Consider the following 18,008-nt stretch of genomic DNA (forward strand, 5'->3'; position numbering starts at 1 on the left):
CAAGGCCAACCAAAACTTTAGTCTCAGAATATGGATGACCTTCAGCCAGCTCATTTTCTCACTGCAGATTGCTTTACTCCTTCCTGATTACCCTTACAATTTATTATCTATCCTTAGATTGTGGTCTTTTGATTATGTTTTTGTTCTAGAGCCATAATTTATTCATGTCTTCCTCTTCTTCCATTCATGAAAATAATTATCCTTGGTAAGTCAGCTTCTCTCTTTCTCCCACTCTCTAATGAGAGTCTGTTTTCACTTCTCGGCTCATGGATTTTCTGGGATACAGAATCGTACAAATGAATTGAGAGACAGGAATGAAGCAATGAGCACAAAGGGAAGAGATTCTTGTGTACTGAATCAGTTTCTAGGTTGTCCTTTGACAAGAGAAGTTAAGAAGAAAAGAAAAAAGTGTCAGAAATGCTGTCAACATAAATATTAAAGAGCTAACATTTGAGTAGCAAGCAAAAAACAAAAAATGGCTGATTAACTTAATACCCTGTAGACCATTTGGAGAGTGTATGTATGTATGTATGCATGCATGCATACTATGGTTTCAGTGTGTCCCCTAAAGCTTATGTTTTGGAAACTTGCTTCCCAATGTGGTGGTGTTGGGAGGTGAGGTCTAAAGGGAGGTGTTTGGCTCATGTGTGCACCACCCTCATGAACAGATTAATGTTGTCATTGTGAGAGTGAGTTCCTTATCGTGGGAGTGTGTTCCTTATGTAAGAACATGTTTGGCCCCCTTTTGTGTCTCTTTCTCACCCTCTCTTGCCCCTTTGCCATCTTCTATGGGATGACATATCAAGAAGGCCTTTGCCAGATGCTGGCATCTTTTTCTTGGACTTCCCAGCCTCCAGAACTGTCAGAAATAAATTTCTGTTGATTATAAATTACCCAGTCTGTGACATTCCTGTTATAGTAGCACAAAATGGACCAAGACAATGTATTTAACTTATTTGGAAATAATTTAAGACTTACAAAAACTTGAAGAATGGTACAAAATTCCCAAATACTCTTTGCCCATTTACCCCTAATATTGACATTTTATATGTTACAATTATTGAAATCAGGAAATTAACATTGATATAATATTATTAATGAATCTACAGACCTTCTTTGCAGTTTATCAGTTGTCTCTCTATTGCCCTTTCTCTGGGCCAGGATTCAATCCAGAATTCCACATTTCCTTTGCTTTCATGTCTCTCAAATCACTTCAGTCTGTGACAGTTGCTCAGACTGCCTTTTTCTCTCTCTGTTTCATGATCTTGACACATTTATTTTTTTATTTTTATTTTTTGAGACAGAGTCTCACTCTGTCATGCAGGCTGGAGTGCAGTGGCATGACCTTGGCTCACTGCAACGTCTGCCTCCTGGGTTCAAGCAATTCTCATGTCTCAGCCTCCTGAGTAGCTGGAACAACAGGCGTGTGCCACCACAACCAGGTAATTTTTTCTATTTTTAGTAGAGATGAGGTTTCACTGTGTTGGCCAGGCTAGTCTGAAACTCCTGACCTCAGGTGACCCACCCGCCTCAGCCTCCCAAAGTGCTGGGATTGCAGGCGTGAGCCACGGCGCCCGGCCTTGACACTGAAATAAGCTGTTTCCTTTGGGAATTTATTTAATGTGCACAGACTGGGCCACATGGGCTCCTGAAATATAGACATTTTATCTTCTTTGATTTAGTATCTGTTAAAATATTTTCTTGCTTTGTTCTTCTCTGTGTGTAAGCCAACAGTTTATTAATTGTGACCTTGGGCAAGGCACTTAAACTCACTCAAACATATGAATGTAAAATAATATAACTTACCTTTAAAAATTATTTTCAATAGTAAATGAGATTATGTATCTAATGAGCCTGGCAATAAATGAGTGTGGACTGTGTTAAGTTTAATAAATCTTTGGTAAAGTAAAGGATTTTATTTTCCTCGGACATCTTTGCTGAGCACAAATATTTAAATAAAAGTGGCTCTTCTTCATGATGGCTCTTTCTTTTCTCTTTCTTTCTTTCCTTCTTTCCTTCCTTCCTTCCTTCCTTCCTTCCTTCCCTCCTTCCCTCCTTCCCTCCTTCCCTCCCTTCCTTTCTTTCTCTTTCTTTCTTTCTTTCTTTCTTTCTTTCTTTCTTTCTTTCTTTCTTTCTTTTTCTTTCTTTCTTTCTTTTTCTTTCTTTCTTTCTTTTCTTTCTTTCTTCCTTCCTTCCTTTATTTCTTCCTTTCTTTCTTTCTTTTCTTTCTATTTGAGACAGGGTCTCACTTTTTCTCCAAGAGTGCAGTTGTGCCATACTAGCTAACTTCAGCCTTGAACTCATGGGCTGAAGCAATCCTCTCATCGCAGGCTTTTGAGTATCTAGGACCACAGACACGAGCCACCATACATGGCTAATTAAAAACATATATATATATTTTTTCAGAGACAAGGTCTCATTACGTTGCCCAGGCTGGTCTATAACTCCTAGACTCAAGCAATCCTCCCACCTCAGCCTCCAAAGTGCTGGGATTACAGGCATAAGCCACCATGCTTGGCCCTGTCTTTTCTTTTCTATGCCTCCTCCATGACCTTAGATTTGAAGTGCAAAATCTATGTTTTGGTTATCCTTGTTTCATCTAGCACATGGTAGTGCCATAATCCTATTCTATGGCAGTCTCCTTAGCCAGACCTTAGCAATGCTATGTCAGTCACTGAAAACTCACGTAGAGCCTGATCCATAGAAAATGATCAATGCACATTGCTAAGCGTATTTTCTGTTGGCCATGCGTCAGTCAGAAAGGCAGTTCCAATTTCCTAAAGGCAGAAGCAGCTTGTACCCTGCAAGGCACCGGGCCTCTTCCCCTGATTTTAGATTTTATTTCTTCCCTTATCTTTGAGCCTGTACTCAAATCCCAAGGCCAGCTAATTGTACTGAGAACTACAGTGCTGTGTTATGTGCTGCCTTAACAGGAGCTCATCAGTGCCTCTTTAACATGAAGTGTTGGAGTTATTTTAGTCTTGCTAGTCTTAGTTTATTTTGAGTAGTCATACCAACACTGATCCATGTGTCTTACACCAGTGGTTCTCAATTTTTTTTTCCCCCAATGTCTTGCCTTAGACAACGTTTGAGAATTTGTCAGAACAGGGCCTGGAGGGAATAAAAAGGAGGTGAGAAGTCTCTGTAGAGATCATCAACGTGGCCCGTCTCTCCCTAAAAGTAAGCCAAGTAAACTCACTCATTAGAAGAATGACATCATCAGGATTGTTTCTGAGAAAGCCTACTTCTGCTCCTCACCATATGTAGAAATATAATTTCATATTAAAGACCAAGAATTCAGACATCATCCTGGTGCATACATCAGGATTGCAAAGATAAATGCTTTGGAAATGTCATTGGAGGAAGGTAATGTTTGACATAGGAAAGAGAAGACTTGTGGGAACATGGCTGCTGTTTCTAATATTGTGTTATGAAATTGGGAGCAAATGTGTTCTGTTGCCTCTAGAAGGTGAAATTAGGGCCCGTGAATGGGTGAAAGAAGCAAGAAGATTTGGGCTCAGACCAAGGGGAAGAATAAGTGTCTACCATGCTTGGCCTTAGTGGGTAAGATAGTTCATTTTTATATCACTACATCCCTATATATTAAAGATTATTGTTCCTTTTTTTTACATATAAGGAAACCAAGACTCAGGGAGTATCCTGCCCTGTTCACAGGGGCAGAGCTGGATTTGAGCCCAGGTCTTAGAAGACAGAGGCCATGGCCTTTTCCCTGTGCCTTTCTGCCTCCTGGACCTGTGGAGCAGAGATGTTCACTCATGCCTGGGCCATTCTGTGCACCAGTGCCCCTCTCTTCAGGGAAGATATTCAATCAGAGTGTGTAGCCCCAGTAATCCCGGCATTGGGTGCAAGGTTGCACAAGATGAATTTTAAGACCCCATCCAAATGTCAGATCCTATGCTTCCAATTCAAACAGGAGTAAATGAACAGATTGCAGTTTAAGAGCTTCATGGTGTCTTTATATTCTCCCTGCTGCTCTGTGCCAATCAGCATGTCTGTTCTTTCAGGGCTGCAGGATAACCTTCTTGAAAGACATCTCATATTCCACTCCAACTCCAAAAATTTTGATAGCTCCCATTTGCCTATGGAATAAACAAAATAATATGGAATGAATGAATAAATGAATGAAGAAACAAACAATAAAGACAATTTTCCTTTTCAAAACCTGTCATATTATTTTGAGCCCATGTTAGCCCCCTTTGTACAGTCTGTCCTTTTGGGAAACCCGTCTTCTTACATTTCCATGCTCTGTCTTCTGTAACCAGGCTGTTCTCTCTGGCTAAAATGTGCTCCTCCCTGACAGCCCTACTTTAATACTTTCCCTCTTGTAAGGGTCACCTTTAGTGTCACCATTTCTGGAAAGCTTTTCCCCGGTGCTCAGCCAGAATTAGTCTCTGTCATTTGAAACTAAGGCATGAATATCTTGCATCTCCTGTAGAGCATGGACCCCAGTCTGAGTGGTTTTAAGATTGTGTGTGCCCTTGTCTTGTCTCCTTACTAAATTGTGGGCTTCCTAAGGGCAGGGCCTGGTTCAGAGTCATTCCTGCCTCTCTCCCTACAAGCACTCAGTGTTCCAGCGTGGGGTCCAACATGTATCATGTAATCAAAGCTGAATGGGATGTGTTGAGCTGATAGCAGAACTGAGTCACCAAGTCGACTCTCAGAGCAAACCTTTGTAATATGTTGTAGTGTCTGGGGTTACCATGGTTTATTAGAGAGAAAGAAGAGGAACATATTTTACCTGTTAATTCTTGCTCCAATATTTTTAGACTTCTTATGAAGTATAAAAAGAAGAAAAATGTGAGAGCTTTGTTGACAGTGAAAAAGCAGAAATCTATTATCTTCACCAAGTTTGTGCTCATTCTTCTCAGAAGGAATTTAATTTGTCTTTTATTTTTTAACATCCCTGTAATTATTTCCTTTTAAAGAATTTCCATTTTGAAAAGAAAATTCAGTCTCAGAGAGGTTAATTAATTTGCCCAAGTAAATGGCAGAACTGTCTAGACCCAAAGATTTTGCTTTTCCTCATATTCCACTCGACCTTCTGACCCCTGCAAACTGTGATGATGTGTTGAGGGCATCATCAGGGGCTTCGGGAGGTACTTGAGCCAACACCTATTCCTGCATGTCTTGCATAGCATTTTACAAATACACAAAATAATAATGCAACTAGTACTCAAAATTAGCAGATTTGACTTTTTCTGATATTTGTCTCAGATGATGAAAGAGAAGAGCGCTAAAGAGCTATTTTATGTCTTTAATTTATCACTGTTTAATCAGTTATTAGTACATCTTTAGAAAAAAGTAAGTGGTAAGAAGCAGTGTCTCATCAGTCTGTAGAAAACTAAAGAAAAAAATCAGCTAAAGATATGTATGTATACAACATTTGCTTTATTTATATACACCAAGCTATGCAATTTTTTTAAAGGTAAAAATAGACAGTAGGAAATCATGCCATAATCTAAGATTCTCTTTTTAGCATGAGTCTGTTTGGTCTAGGAAATCAAATGAGTGATCTGCAGAGAGCTGTCCCAATTTCTGGAGTATTATTTATTAGTGAAAGAAAGGACATTGGGCTTGTAGTTATATCCCTAAGCCTGACTCTACCACCATTCTGATGAGCGAGAAATTTCATCTCTTCAGTTCTCAGTTGTTTTCCACTTACAAAAGGATTACATTGAATTAGAACAGAGGTTCTCACCCTCAGCAGTGTTGATATTTTGGGCTGGATAATTCTTTGCTGTTGGGGGTTGTTCTGTGCCTGGTAGGATGTTTAGCAGCATCCCTGTCCTCTACCCACTGGATACCTCTAGCAACCCTATCCACAGTTTTGACAATCAAAAATGTTTCCAGATTGCCAGATGTTTCCTGGAGGGCATGATTACCCCTGGTTGAGAAGGGGCTGGAAGCCGATTTTATATCCAGTAAATATTTTTTGAGAACATCACATTGGGAAGGCTCTGGGCTGTGTGTCAGGGACACAGAGGTGAAAAGAGTCAATGCTCTTCTTCATGAAGCTTCCAATCTAGTGGAGAAAGAATGTCATCAGCCTGTTTTGAGACACTAAGACAGGTGTTGTAATCAGGCAAGTGTTGGAGCCAGGCATCTTCTGGGCCGTTATTCTGGGGATACATAAGCCCCTGATAAATCAGTCTCTTCTTAAAAAATGATGTCTTTTATTTGGCTATTGGCTCTTAAGATAAATGGGCGAAATGAACACTCATTTGGGGAAGGAGAGCTATTGCAACACAGCCTCACAAATAGATGGGGAAATGATGAGTAAATATAAAATGGGCACTGGAGCACAGTGATTCTTAGCACTTAATTCCCATTTTCTCTGGGGTAATAATTTGGGTGTGTATTCCCCTCTTGGATGCCTTCTCACAAGAGGTAAGACCTGGTGCCTGGTGTAAACTTTCTTAACTCTTAATTTTTGCATTCCTCTGGGATATTTATATTGTAATGAGACTATCAGGACATTCTAAACATGGTTTTCTTTGAGAGTGAAACCGCCTTTGCAAAGATTATGACAGCGAGAGAGGTCTAGAAGGGCTGGCTGCATCTTGCTTCTAGCCTCACAGGTTGGCTGTCCACGCTCATTCCTGGGCATAGACCAAGCTAACCATATGAAGAGTTTAGTTTATGGTTTAACTTTGAAGGAAAAATGATAATAGTCCCTCTCTGAAACTGACCCTCTCCTTGTGCGGACACTGAAACCACCTTTGTAAAACTAATGAAAAGCCACGAGGTTAGGATTATGGGAGGGATCGGAATTCTCCTAAAATGTAGGCATAGCTTGCTTTGCTATCATGGATTACTGTGCTGAAGGTCACAAGCTTTGTAACTTCCCCAGTTGCTCCTGTGGATAACATTGCCATTGTAGAAACTTCAATTGGTTTTGACATTTTTTCAGACTATTGCATTCTGGGGACTGATTAACCCATCTGGACCTGTGACTTATGACTCAACTGGTCCTACACCCCTTGCTGAGAGACTGATTCAGCACACAAATACCATTTTCCATATCGCTATGATTTCATTCCCAATCAATCAGCAGCACCCCTTCCCTAGCCCACTGCCTGTCAAATTATCCATAAGAACCCTAGCCTCTGAGTTCTCAGGGAGGATGATTTGAACGATAAACTCTGTTTTCTGTTTGACTAGCCCTGGATTAATTAAACTGTTTTTTTTTTTTTTTAATTACAAAAAAACTGCTGTTCTCAGTGCATTGACATTTTTGGGCAGCAGACAAGACAAACCCACTGGGTGATTACAAGAGGGGGAAGAAAAAGTCATATTTAGAAGGTGGTTCTTTTGCTAAAAGGAATGCATTGGTAGAATATAAAATTCATAGGCATCAAAGCACACAGAGGTTAAGATCCAGGCTTAGGGGTAGAGTATTTGTGTTCAGAGTCCTGGCTCACTCACTTATTAGCTGCGCAATCTCAGGCAGGTTACTTGTGCTCTCTGCAGTTTGGTTTGTTCTGTAGTAAAATGGAGATAAAGTATTCACCTCCCAAGATTGTTGTGAGGATGAAAGGAGTTTGTCCTGAACCTGGCACATGGAAATCACTCATAAGGTTTTGTTGAGATGGAGTTTCACTCTGTCACCCAGGCTGGAGTGTAGTGGCACGATCTTGGCTCACTGCAACCTCTGCCTCCTGGGTTCAAGCAATTCTCCCTGCCTCAGACTCCCGAGTAGCTGGGATTACAGGTGCCCGCCACCACATCTGGCTAATTAAGATTTTTGAAATAAATTCTGACAAGTCTGGGAAACACTGGGTGACCTCGATAAGGAACTGGCTGTTAGTTCATGAGCAGATTCTTTTGCAAAACACTGTGTTTAGAGGACCAAGTTACACTCTTCTTAACCCCTTCTTACTCTTCAGACATAAGCACAGGCCTAGTACTGGCTCATGTTATTTATAAAACGGGGAAAATTAAACATTACCTATCCTACAGCAGGTGTTTGAAACAGCAGATTTCTGGAAAATCCATCCCAGCTCTAAAACCTCTGATTCTGAATTGCGCTGCATTCTTACAAATTCCTTTAGCTTCTTTGGCTCTGTAAAATATAAAACATTGATCTTATCCTCACTATATTAGGACTTAGGAGAGATGCTCTAGCTTATTGGGAGAAGAAATACTTTTTAAGTCAGGAATAAAAATGTACCTAGATTGACTAGTTAAAAACTATTAGACTTACTTTTCTTTCTCTTTTCAGATTTGTTCTCGTTATGCCTTTCTCCTTATTTTCTCCCTTCCCTAATTCCTCAAATCCCAGTAAATGTCCTTTAGAATATTGATTTTGTTTATGTTTCTCTGCCAGAAGTGAAACATTCAGTTTTCACTGCACATCGTCCCTACAATGTGTATGGTGAGGGAGTCATCAGAAGTGCAAAATAATGATCTTTAAAAGTTGGACATCTCCCTGCCCATCTTCCTTTCCCTTATCACCTTTTACCTTGACTAGTACAGACAGCCCATCTCTGTTAATTCTTGTCTGATGGCTTCTAAAGGGAAAGCCAGAGTTATCTTCAGCTTCCTGATCTGCCTTTGCCTTGCCCATGGGCATCTTATGATTGCTTAATCCTCTTAGAACCCAGCTTAGGGAACTCAAAACTCCCATGGTCAAACCAAGCAATAAATATTCACTAATTGACTGTTCCTGAAAGAGCATTTACCCAGAGGACAGGAAACCAACACCCTTGCACAACAACATCAAGACCCATTTCCTTTTGTTATTGGGGCACCAGGCTCTGCACCAGGTGCTGGGGATGAGAGTGAGAAAGTCAGTCAATGTTTCTGTCACCTTAACCCTTATAGTCTCTTGGGGACTTATTAAGTAATTACACAAATGCTTATGAAATTGCAGTGGTATTAGGTGCTATCAGAGAAAAGTTGCACAGATAAATATTTAATGAAATTGATGTGGGATGTTAACGAAGATTACAGGATGATGATTAGTCCGACCCCTTTAGTTGTACTTACCCCAAGGCCTCACTCACACCCACAATACAAAGTTGCAACCTTGTTTCCTGTTTCTGGAATCTTTGCAAAGGAGATTTAGATCACAGAGTCTAGATAAAATGGGGCTTGGGATTCTAACAAACAAACAACCTGGAGACCGGTGGGGAAGAATCTTCTTCCTTTAAGCTAATGCTTCTGAGTGATTGGTTTAGCTTCTGGGGATTAGAGAAGCTCAGAGGATGGACAGTGATTGACATCTCTAGACTCATCAGATTCACACATGGCCCCAGGGAAAATCTTTGGAAGTTTGTGTAGGGAGAAGAGTAAAAAGAAGGCTGTTGACTGAGGAGCTAACATCTAGCTGGAATGGATAGCTTCCCATACCTGGCTTGCAGCTTTTAAGATGGACATCTGAGAAAGACTAAAGAAGGAAGGTGCACCTTTCCAGGTAGCCCAACCAGGCAACCGATCTGGAGGGTGGCACGTGTTGCAGTCTCTCTTTTGGCTGACCCATTGAACATCAATACTGGAAAGGTCCTAGAGCTGACTCAAGTTAGTGATTCTCATACTGGGAACCAGAATCACCTGGAAGCCGGCAACAATAGAGAAACCTAGGGCATAGATTTATTTATTTTTATTTTTTATTATTAGTTTTTTGAGACAGAGTCTTGCTTTATCGCCCAGGCTGGGGTGCAGTGACGCGATCTCGGCTCACTGCAACCTCCGCCTCCTGGGCTGGAGCAATTCTCCTGCATCAGCCTCCCGAATAGCTGGGACTACAGGTGCTCGCCACCACACCTGGCTAATTTTTGTATTTTTAGTAGAGACAGGGTTTTGCCATGTTGGTCAGGGGGTTGCAAACTCCTGACTTCAAGTGATCTGCCTGCCTCGGCCTCCCAAAGTGCTGGGATTACAGGCGTGAGCCACTGCGCCTGGCTCAGGGCATAGATTTATAAAGACAGAATGAGGACAGTCTCAAGGGACAGAGATGGGGATGGAGAATCTGTATATTTTTAAACATCTAGGCTAAACCCCATGCAAAGGAGTCCATGGGCAAGCCTGAGCCAGTCAAGCCTCTTGTAATGGATGCCATCATTCTGTTCATTATTTTAAATATAGTATTCATTTCTGGAATCCTCCTTAGAAAATCATGATTTCAATATTTTAATTTATGTAAATTTATGCTCCCTGGAACCAGGTCAGAATACTTTTAAGATTGTGCCTCTTTGGGAAATCAAATGTCTGTTCTTAATCTTAGAATTAATATTTAGTTAAGGTGCTCATTTCTGTGAGGAGTGTGTGGATATCAGTGAGCCATCAGTCAACAATCAACAGAGATGAGCTCTCTGTGTATGTGTGTATGTGTATAAGCATGCTCACATGGTGTTTTCAGTAGGTGTTTCCAAAGTGTTAACGGTTGAGACATAGTAATCTCAGATGTCATTTGATATGACCCAGTATGAAGGCCCAATCTCTCAGTTCTATTTTGATCACACACATATGACACAGAGCACCATATAGGTGAGATGCTTTGTTAAGTGTTTAAGGCTATTATTATTTACCTAAAAAGGACACTATTTGCCACCATGACTTTTGTGGGGCTATTTTAAAAGACATTAGTTCATTTCATCTACAAGTAGTTACATGCCAGAACTGTACTAAGTTGATTCAGAGATAACAAGGGCCTGATAAGTGACCACAGAGTCTTTGGGTTTAGTTGGGCAAACATCTAGGTTAAGAGACTGTGGCTCCAATGTCATGTGATAAGGGATTTGTATTCAATTCTCTAGCTCCCGCAAAGTGCCTGACACTCACAAGGTGTTCATTAAATGTGAAGGATTCTCCTGGAGTAGGGTGGACCAGCACCAAAAGACCTAAAATCTCTTCCCAGTCCCTATTTCCCATGGGCATCTTGACTACTAATCTAGTTTCTGTTGCTTCTGTAGGGTGGGGCTGGGAGCTTCTGATTCAGCCACGTGTGTGCTGTTTCCATAGTTATATGATCAGAGTGACTAATTCATCAAAGATAAGTTTCTAAAGCCTAATGGAGTAATATCTCTGCACTAATACACTCTTTCTTCCTTTAAAATTGGAGTGTGTTTTCTATGTCTTTTATAAAACACCCAAAATAATCCAGAAGGTCTTTAAGCGTCATTCAATTCATTACCATTTATTACTATTCTGTGCAAAAAGAATATGCTAAGCATTTTACATACATGATTTTAATTTTACAACATTCATAGAAGGTCTTTATTATCTCCATTTTACAAAGGGAGAAATAGAAGCATAGATAGCTGAATTATTAATTTGCCAATTATTAACTTGTTAAGTACATAATCAGAAAATAATGGAGTTAGGATTCAAATCCATGTTTGTCTAATCTCCAAGTTCACAAAAAATTTCTGTTTCACTGTCTTTATATATTTTATATATATATATATATATATAAAACACATATATATGACATTGGAGGCTGTTGTTCATAATCTGAATTTCAGAGACATTTAGAGAATATCTGATTTTGAATCTATAAGATATAGTCTCTCTATAAAGATTTTGATTTGTCTTCAGACACACAAGGATTTGCTGAGCATGTGTTTGACCATGTAGCAAACACTAGAGATACAATATTGAGAATACAGATACAGTCTAATAAAACAGAGAATTGTAAAAATCAAATTAAATAATCGTAATTCAGCGATTACTGTGAAAGGTAAGTCCTCACTTCTCAGCCCTGGAAGACCCTGATGAGCAATACAAGCTGTTAAATCTTATGTCAGTCCTTACAGAGATCATCCTGAATCAGGGGCTTGCACAAAGACCATGTATAAAGGAAACTGAAAAACAACCACCACCTCCCTCTACTTCTTGTTGAGCACACGTTCAGTGTTGAGTGAATGAGTCACATGAGCTTGCAAATGAAGCAAGTGCTTTAGGGAGAGAGAAAAATAAGTTTGTGGGCAAATGACTCCACCATTTCCTAAGGTTAATGATACCGATTTTTTCCCTGGCATGTAAGACCAGTGGCTTTGAGGAGTGGTTGGTAACCAGCGGCAAAAGGCCAAGGATAGCATCTGTGGTAATGAGAGAAAGTTTCTTGACGTTTCTCTGTCCACCAATGGGAATACTTTGATTTATCTTCATTTATCCAGTCTTAGAGTTTGGAACAATTTGTACACACAGTACCTTAAACAGCGAGCTTAGTGGATCTGAAAAAGTTATACTTAGGGTGTCAGGATCCGTTGCTGGTATTTGAATTGAGAGAGGAAAAGCAAGTGGGAGTAAGGACCAGAAAAGTGTGTCCCCAACTTGCCTGATCATAAACCCTACTTGGGCTTGTATCAGTTAATTATGTGCACAACTTTTTTACATAGCAACCTCATCCGTACCAATCACATTTATTTAGTTCATGCTGTAAGGTGGATGGGGATCAGCTGGTCTACATTAAGCTTGGCTGATAGGGTCGCTTGTCTTTGGTCTCAGCTGGGCTGGCTCACGAGTCTCTGGTTGCCTGTTCTGGGTTGGGCACAGCAGAGGTTCACATGTCTCTCATCCTTCTCCTGAGACAGTGGGTTAGCTAAGGCACCTTTTTCTCACCACAATGTCAAAGGTCCCAGAATCAATGCAAGCGCACAAGTGCTTTCCAAATTTTGGTCCAAGAATACCTGATATTCTATGGCAAAGAGTGCAGGTACGAAGGAAGGTGAAGAACTGGAGCCATTAATGTGCTCCACCCTAGGTTCCTTAGTAAATATGTTCAGTATAAATGAACATAAATATACTAACATAGAAATATTTGTATAAATATCTATAGTATAGATATTTATATTAATAAATATTTTATAAATAAAAACAGTTATAAAAATACATTCATATTTTTAAAATATGACATTTTAATATTTAAAAGGTTAATATTATTATTTATTTAAAATATTAAATATTTTATATATGTATGTTTTCTCTATTAATTGCTTTATTTTCTTTTTTTATTTCTTTTTGTAGAGACAGAGTCTTGCTATATTGTCCAGGCTGGTCTAAAACCCCTGGCCCCAATTGATGCCCCTGCCTCGACCTCCCAAAGTGCTGAGATTACAGGTATGAGCCATCAGGCCCAGCCTTGATTGATTTTTGAATCATACTCTCTATTAGAGGCACCTGAGCCTCTGACTCTTCTCATCAAGTGACTTTGGATCCAACATAAAACCTTTTGAGCATTAGTATGATTTTTTACTTTGAGCGTTATTATGAACTAATCAAACATGTACATGTGTACATGTGCATGCATTCAGTCATCTTGGAAATGTCAGGTTAAAATTTCTTTCAAAGAAGCTCTGAATCTTTCTTCAGTATTCTTTTTATAACAGTTTTATTGAGATATAATTTACATACCATACAATTTACCCCCTTCAAAATGTACAGTCCAATGGCTTGTACAGAGTTGTGCAACCATCACTATAATAAATTCTGGAGTCTTTTCATCAACTCACAAAGAAATCCTGTACCCTTTAGCTGTGACTCCCAAACCCCCATTCTTCAGTTTTTGAGGCAAAGTTTGTGATAATTTTCAAAAAACATTTCTATTTCTGTGCTTCCCTGGAACTTTGGAAATAACTGCATTATAACACGTATCACATTGCAGGGCTATTATTTGTTCCATTTTCTGTCTCTCGTATGAATCTGTGACTTCCTTGAGGAGAAAACGTTGTGCGTTATGGAATTTTATATTCTCAGCCCAATGACTGGTACATCTCGGGCTTCAAATAAGGATAGAAGGGAGGAAAGGAGGAAGGGAAGGAGGGAGGGAGGAAGGAAGGAAGCAAGGGAGGGAGGGAGGGAGGGAGCGAGGAAAGAAGGAAGGGAGAGAGGGAATTTCATAAACAAATATTTGGTTTAGACTATAGAATATGGTCCAGAGAAAATATCTCCATGGGCTACTTTGGCAAATCTTTATCAGGGAAGAATAGCATTTATTTAAGGAAAAGAAAAATCTTGAGTTTTGAACAGAAATCTTTCTCTGAATTAGCACCATCCTGGAAATTCTCAGATGTTTTCTTCACAATCTCCACAGGATTCTCCACCTAGATCACCATTTATTTGCTTGTATTGGTTCAGATCTATATCTGGCTACAATCACAGAAAGACTTAAAAGCAACTCATACAAGCTAAAAATTTATTATTCTCTGACATAAAAATTGCCTCATAGATGGTTGAGAACTGATAGGGAGGCCTTGCTCTACAATATTGTCTAAGAAACTTATCTTGGGCTTCATTATTCTCCAGGATTCCATCTTCAATTGTGCTATCTAGTATAACTTTCCAGTATTTCTCCATTCTAGCCAACTCAAGGGCAGGGGCTACAGCCTTAAGGAAAAAAACTGGAAGTTACACACATCATTTCTGTGTGCACCCCATTGGCAGATTGAATCATATGGCCATACCTGGTTGCACAGGGGCTGTGTAACAGGCTCTTTATTCTGGCTGACCTTGCATCCAGCTGTAAGTTAAGTGTTAGTTTCTCTTTCTAAAGGAAGAGGGGAAGAATGGATTTTAAGAGACAGCTAGCAATGTGTTTCATACTGCTATTGTAAGTACCAATAGGCAATGTAAAACAGTTACTGTTAATTTTTCTTGTTTTAAGTTTTATGTATTAACAGACCTTGACCCCAAAAAGTTATTGTGACTTTTAAATGTATTTTTGCTATATTCTGCATGTTTAGATATGTTTTATGGCATTTAAAAGAAAATGGCACCTTCATAGCATTGTTTTCTACTTTCATAATGGCAAGCGTATTTCAGCTAAATTACAGAATCCGTAGGTTTTGGTAAGCCAGCCTGGAAAACTTACAATCACTTACAGTATTGTTTCTGTGGGAAAATGGCTTTGACTTCTTAAGAGAATCTGACAAAGAGGTGTACTTTTGGAATTAAACCCATTTGAAAGTTGGGAACTGCTAAATGCACTGAGGTTTGCACACATGAAATAGCAGATGAGATTTACTGGAATGTTTTCTCAGTAACGCCTTACGCAATGCTCCAGAAGCTTCTGTGCTCAGCCAAAACAAGTCCAGCAAGAGTCCCTTCCTTTCTCCATATGTTCCTCAGGCACGCAACGGTTGGAGTCTCTTTTTCACTTCAAACATTTAGCTTTTCATTGGAAAGTTGTTTAGTCGGGAAGTTGTATCTAGAGTAGCTGGGTGAGGATATATTAAGATGTTTGGATTATGAGCTAGATCAAGGCTTTCTTACTCTGGGAATTAGCTAGAAATAAAATTGGGGTCTTTTGAAATAACACTAAGCATTTACATATCGTAACATTAAATAGGTGTTTATAGGATGGTTTGATTCCAAAGTTCTGGATAAGTTTATTAAAGGAGTTTTATAATGCTTTTAAATGTTTTTTTTTTCCTTCCCTACTGCCCTAAGCACATGCTTAGCCTGAGAATTGGAGAGTTTAACACTGATTGTATAACTTAACTCCCAGTTCAGTCTCAACCAGACCAAAACATTCTCTTTCATGCACTTAGCAAGTATTTACTACATGCCTGTTAATAAAGTACTTGAATGACGTACCAGGCATCAGAAAATAGATGTTGAGTGAGACGGTCTCAAACCATGCTCTCAAGGAAGATTACCCTCTGTAGAAGAAGACATACATTGAACAAGCAGTTATAACAAGATGTGAGAAGGGTCATATTTGGGGGCGTGCAGTGTGTTGTGGGAACAGATTTCAGGGACAGGGATGGATGCCCCAGTGTAAGAGTCATGAAAAGCCTCCCTAAGGGAGAATGAGGAGGTGTGAGACACAGGCAGAGGCAGGGAGAAGATTACGACATGTCTTACTCAGGTGATTATTACATCACTGGGGAAGCAGGGTACCAGAAGAAGAAAAGAGATTTACGCTAACACCCATGACTTCTCTGTGAGAAAACAGCTAGCATAGAATTTGACACATAAATGTCAAAAATAAATAAATCAAAGACTGGTGGAATTTCAGGCAATCTTGCTGATAGCAAGGAAAATTTTTCTGCCTATCCTAAGGAGTAATGACCTAACACATAACCTTTTTCCAGATAAGACTAATGCTTCTAAAATTGGTTAGTGACAGCTACACTGGTCAGAGAGGTTGAGGGATTTATTTTAAGAAAAAAAGCACTGGTAAAGAGATTGGAATGCAGTGAAGATATGAGATCATAAAATCAGTGTCTGAACCAACAGAGCTCCAGAGGTAGTTGTGGTCATATCTTCCATTTTAAACATAGGAGGTCAAATTTCTGAATGCGTGCCCTCGTGTGTGTGTGTGTGTGTGTGTGTGTGTATGTGAGTGTGTGTGAAATGACTTTACAAACTTCAGAGTGGAGAGCTCTGGAAAGAGTCTTCTACTAACCAAGGAGGTCTTTTCACAACTTAAAACAAAAATGATGAGTTAAAGTTTTGGCCAGAGAGAAGTGTATCGGAATGTGAACTGAAGAATGCTTCTGGATTAAACCCAAGGAGGAAATCAGAAATGGATCTCTTCACTTGGAAGGCAGTAAAAGAGTCAGAGCACTGGAGAAACTACCTTGAAACAGTATACAAAGAGTTGAGATTTCTTTTATTCGTATATATATATATATATATATATATATATATATATATATATATGTATGTAAAATCATTAATGGATTCATTTCTTCAAAGTTACATCTTGAGCAACTAATATGTGTTTAGCATTGGGGACACAGTGGTTAACAAGACAGGATTTGTACTGTCATGAAAACATTTAGACTAGTGGGAAGTGACAGACTATTGAAAAAACCTAGTAAATTCTAGGATGGAGAAAACAAAAAGGCTCTTGAAAAATAGGGACAAGGGATAGTTAACCACAATTTGGTGATGTGTATGTGAGGGGTTTCTAATGAAGGCTTCCTGGAGGAAGTTATGTATACTAAAATATCTGGAAAATACATAGGTCATAATCAGGTGAAGGCAAGCAGGAACAAAGAAGGGGGTAATGAGAGTTCCAGGGGTAACAAACAGCATGGGTTGTAAGAGCTCAGAGAAGTGAGAGCATGCTAGGGTTGGAGGAAACCCTGTGAGAACAGCAGGCCACATATGGTTGATTGGTGTAGATACAGTGCTAAGTTTACATTCTACAGAGAAATGAGACAGGATTTCTGTTTTATCCTAACAAACCACCCCATCCCCCCTCCCCACTCCAGGACTTTAGAGTAAAGCTGTTCAATAGCTATTCTGAAATCATTAGTGCTAATTTTCAAATATTCTACTTTCTGCTTTCAAGGATCAGGAGTGAAATTGCTGGCCCATTTGTAATTAGGTGGGGGCCATATAACTCTGTTCTGCCAATGAGTTGTGGATGGCAATGAGTTGTGAATGAAAGGGTTGTGTCTCACTTCTGGATCAGAGTTTCTACTTGACAGTGTAAGTCCCTCCAGATCTTTACCTCCTCCATGAACAACCTAGCAATATTTCAAATAGTGTCTGCGCCATCATCCTGGGGCCCAGCATGAAACAGAGGCCCCAAATGGCACATGATTGACACAGTGTTGACACACAGAAATACCATTTTTTAAAGGCTTTTTTGAGATGTAGGTATTGTTTGCTACTGCAGCATAACCTAGCCCACTGTTTCAGACACAAAATAGGAAACAGGGCCAGGCACGGTGGCTCACATCTGTAATCTCAGTGCTTTGCGAGGCCGAGGTAAGAGGATTACATGAGGCCAAGCGTTGAAGACCAGCGTGGACAACCTAACGAAATCTGTCTCTATAAATGATTTTAAAAAAAGAGGAAACACAATGTCAAATTAATTTAATTAATAATTATTTAAAATTTTCCCACTTTGTTAGGCACTATAGATTTAAAAGCTGGAAAGAGCTACCGGCCAAGAGCTTAGAGATCATGGAGGAGACAGACTCATGATCAGGTCAATTGAGGTTTAGTGAACAGTAAAAGTACAAAGCCTTGTGGGAGCACATAGGAGCGCCAGGCACTCCCACCCAGAGGGGTGTAGAGGGTGGAGG

At 39.6% G+C, this 18,008-nt stretch overlaps 1 long non-coding RNA gene across 2 annotated transcripts in view; it reads left to right on the top strand.

Moving 5' to 3' along the window:
* The window catches only part of LOC134740045 (uncharacterized), a 338,647-nt gene that overhangs the window by 63,761 nt on the left and 256,878 nt on the right, over window positions 1–18,008 (top strand). The window contains exon 3 of one of the 2 annotated variants that reach the window (XR_010127288.1): window positions 12,991–13,084. The exons of the other annotated variant lie outside the window; for it this stretch is intronic. This is a non-coding gene — a long non-coding RNA (uncharacterized LOC134740045). Of the gene's footprint in view, window positions 1–12,990; window positions 13,085–18,008 lie in introns of those variants that run through there. 2 annotated transcript variants of the gene reach the window in all.

Source organism: Pongo pygmaeus, chromosome 7 (genome assembly GCF_028885625.2).
Source record: "Pongo pygmaeus isolate AG05252 chromosome 7, NHGRI_mPonPyg2-v2.0_pri, whole genome shotgun sequence".
Lineage (NCBI taxonomy): Eukaryota > Metazoa > Chordata > Mammalia > Primates > Hominidae > Pongo > Pongo pygmaeus.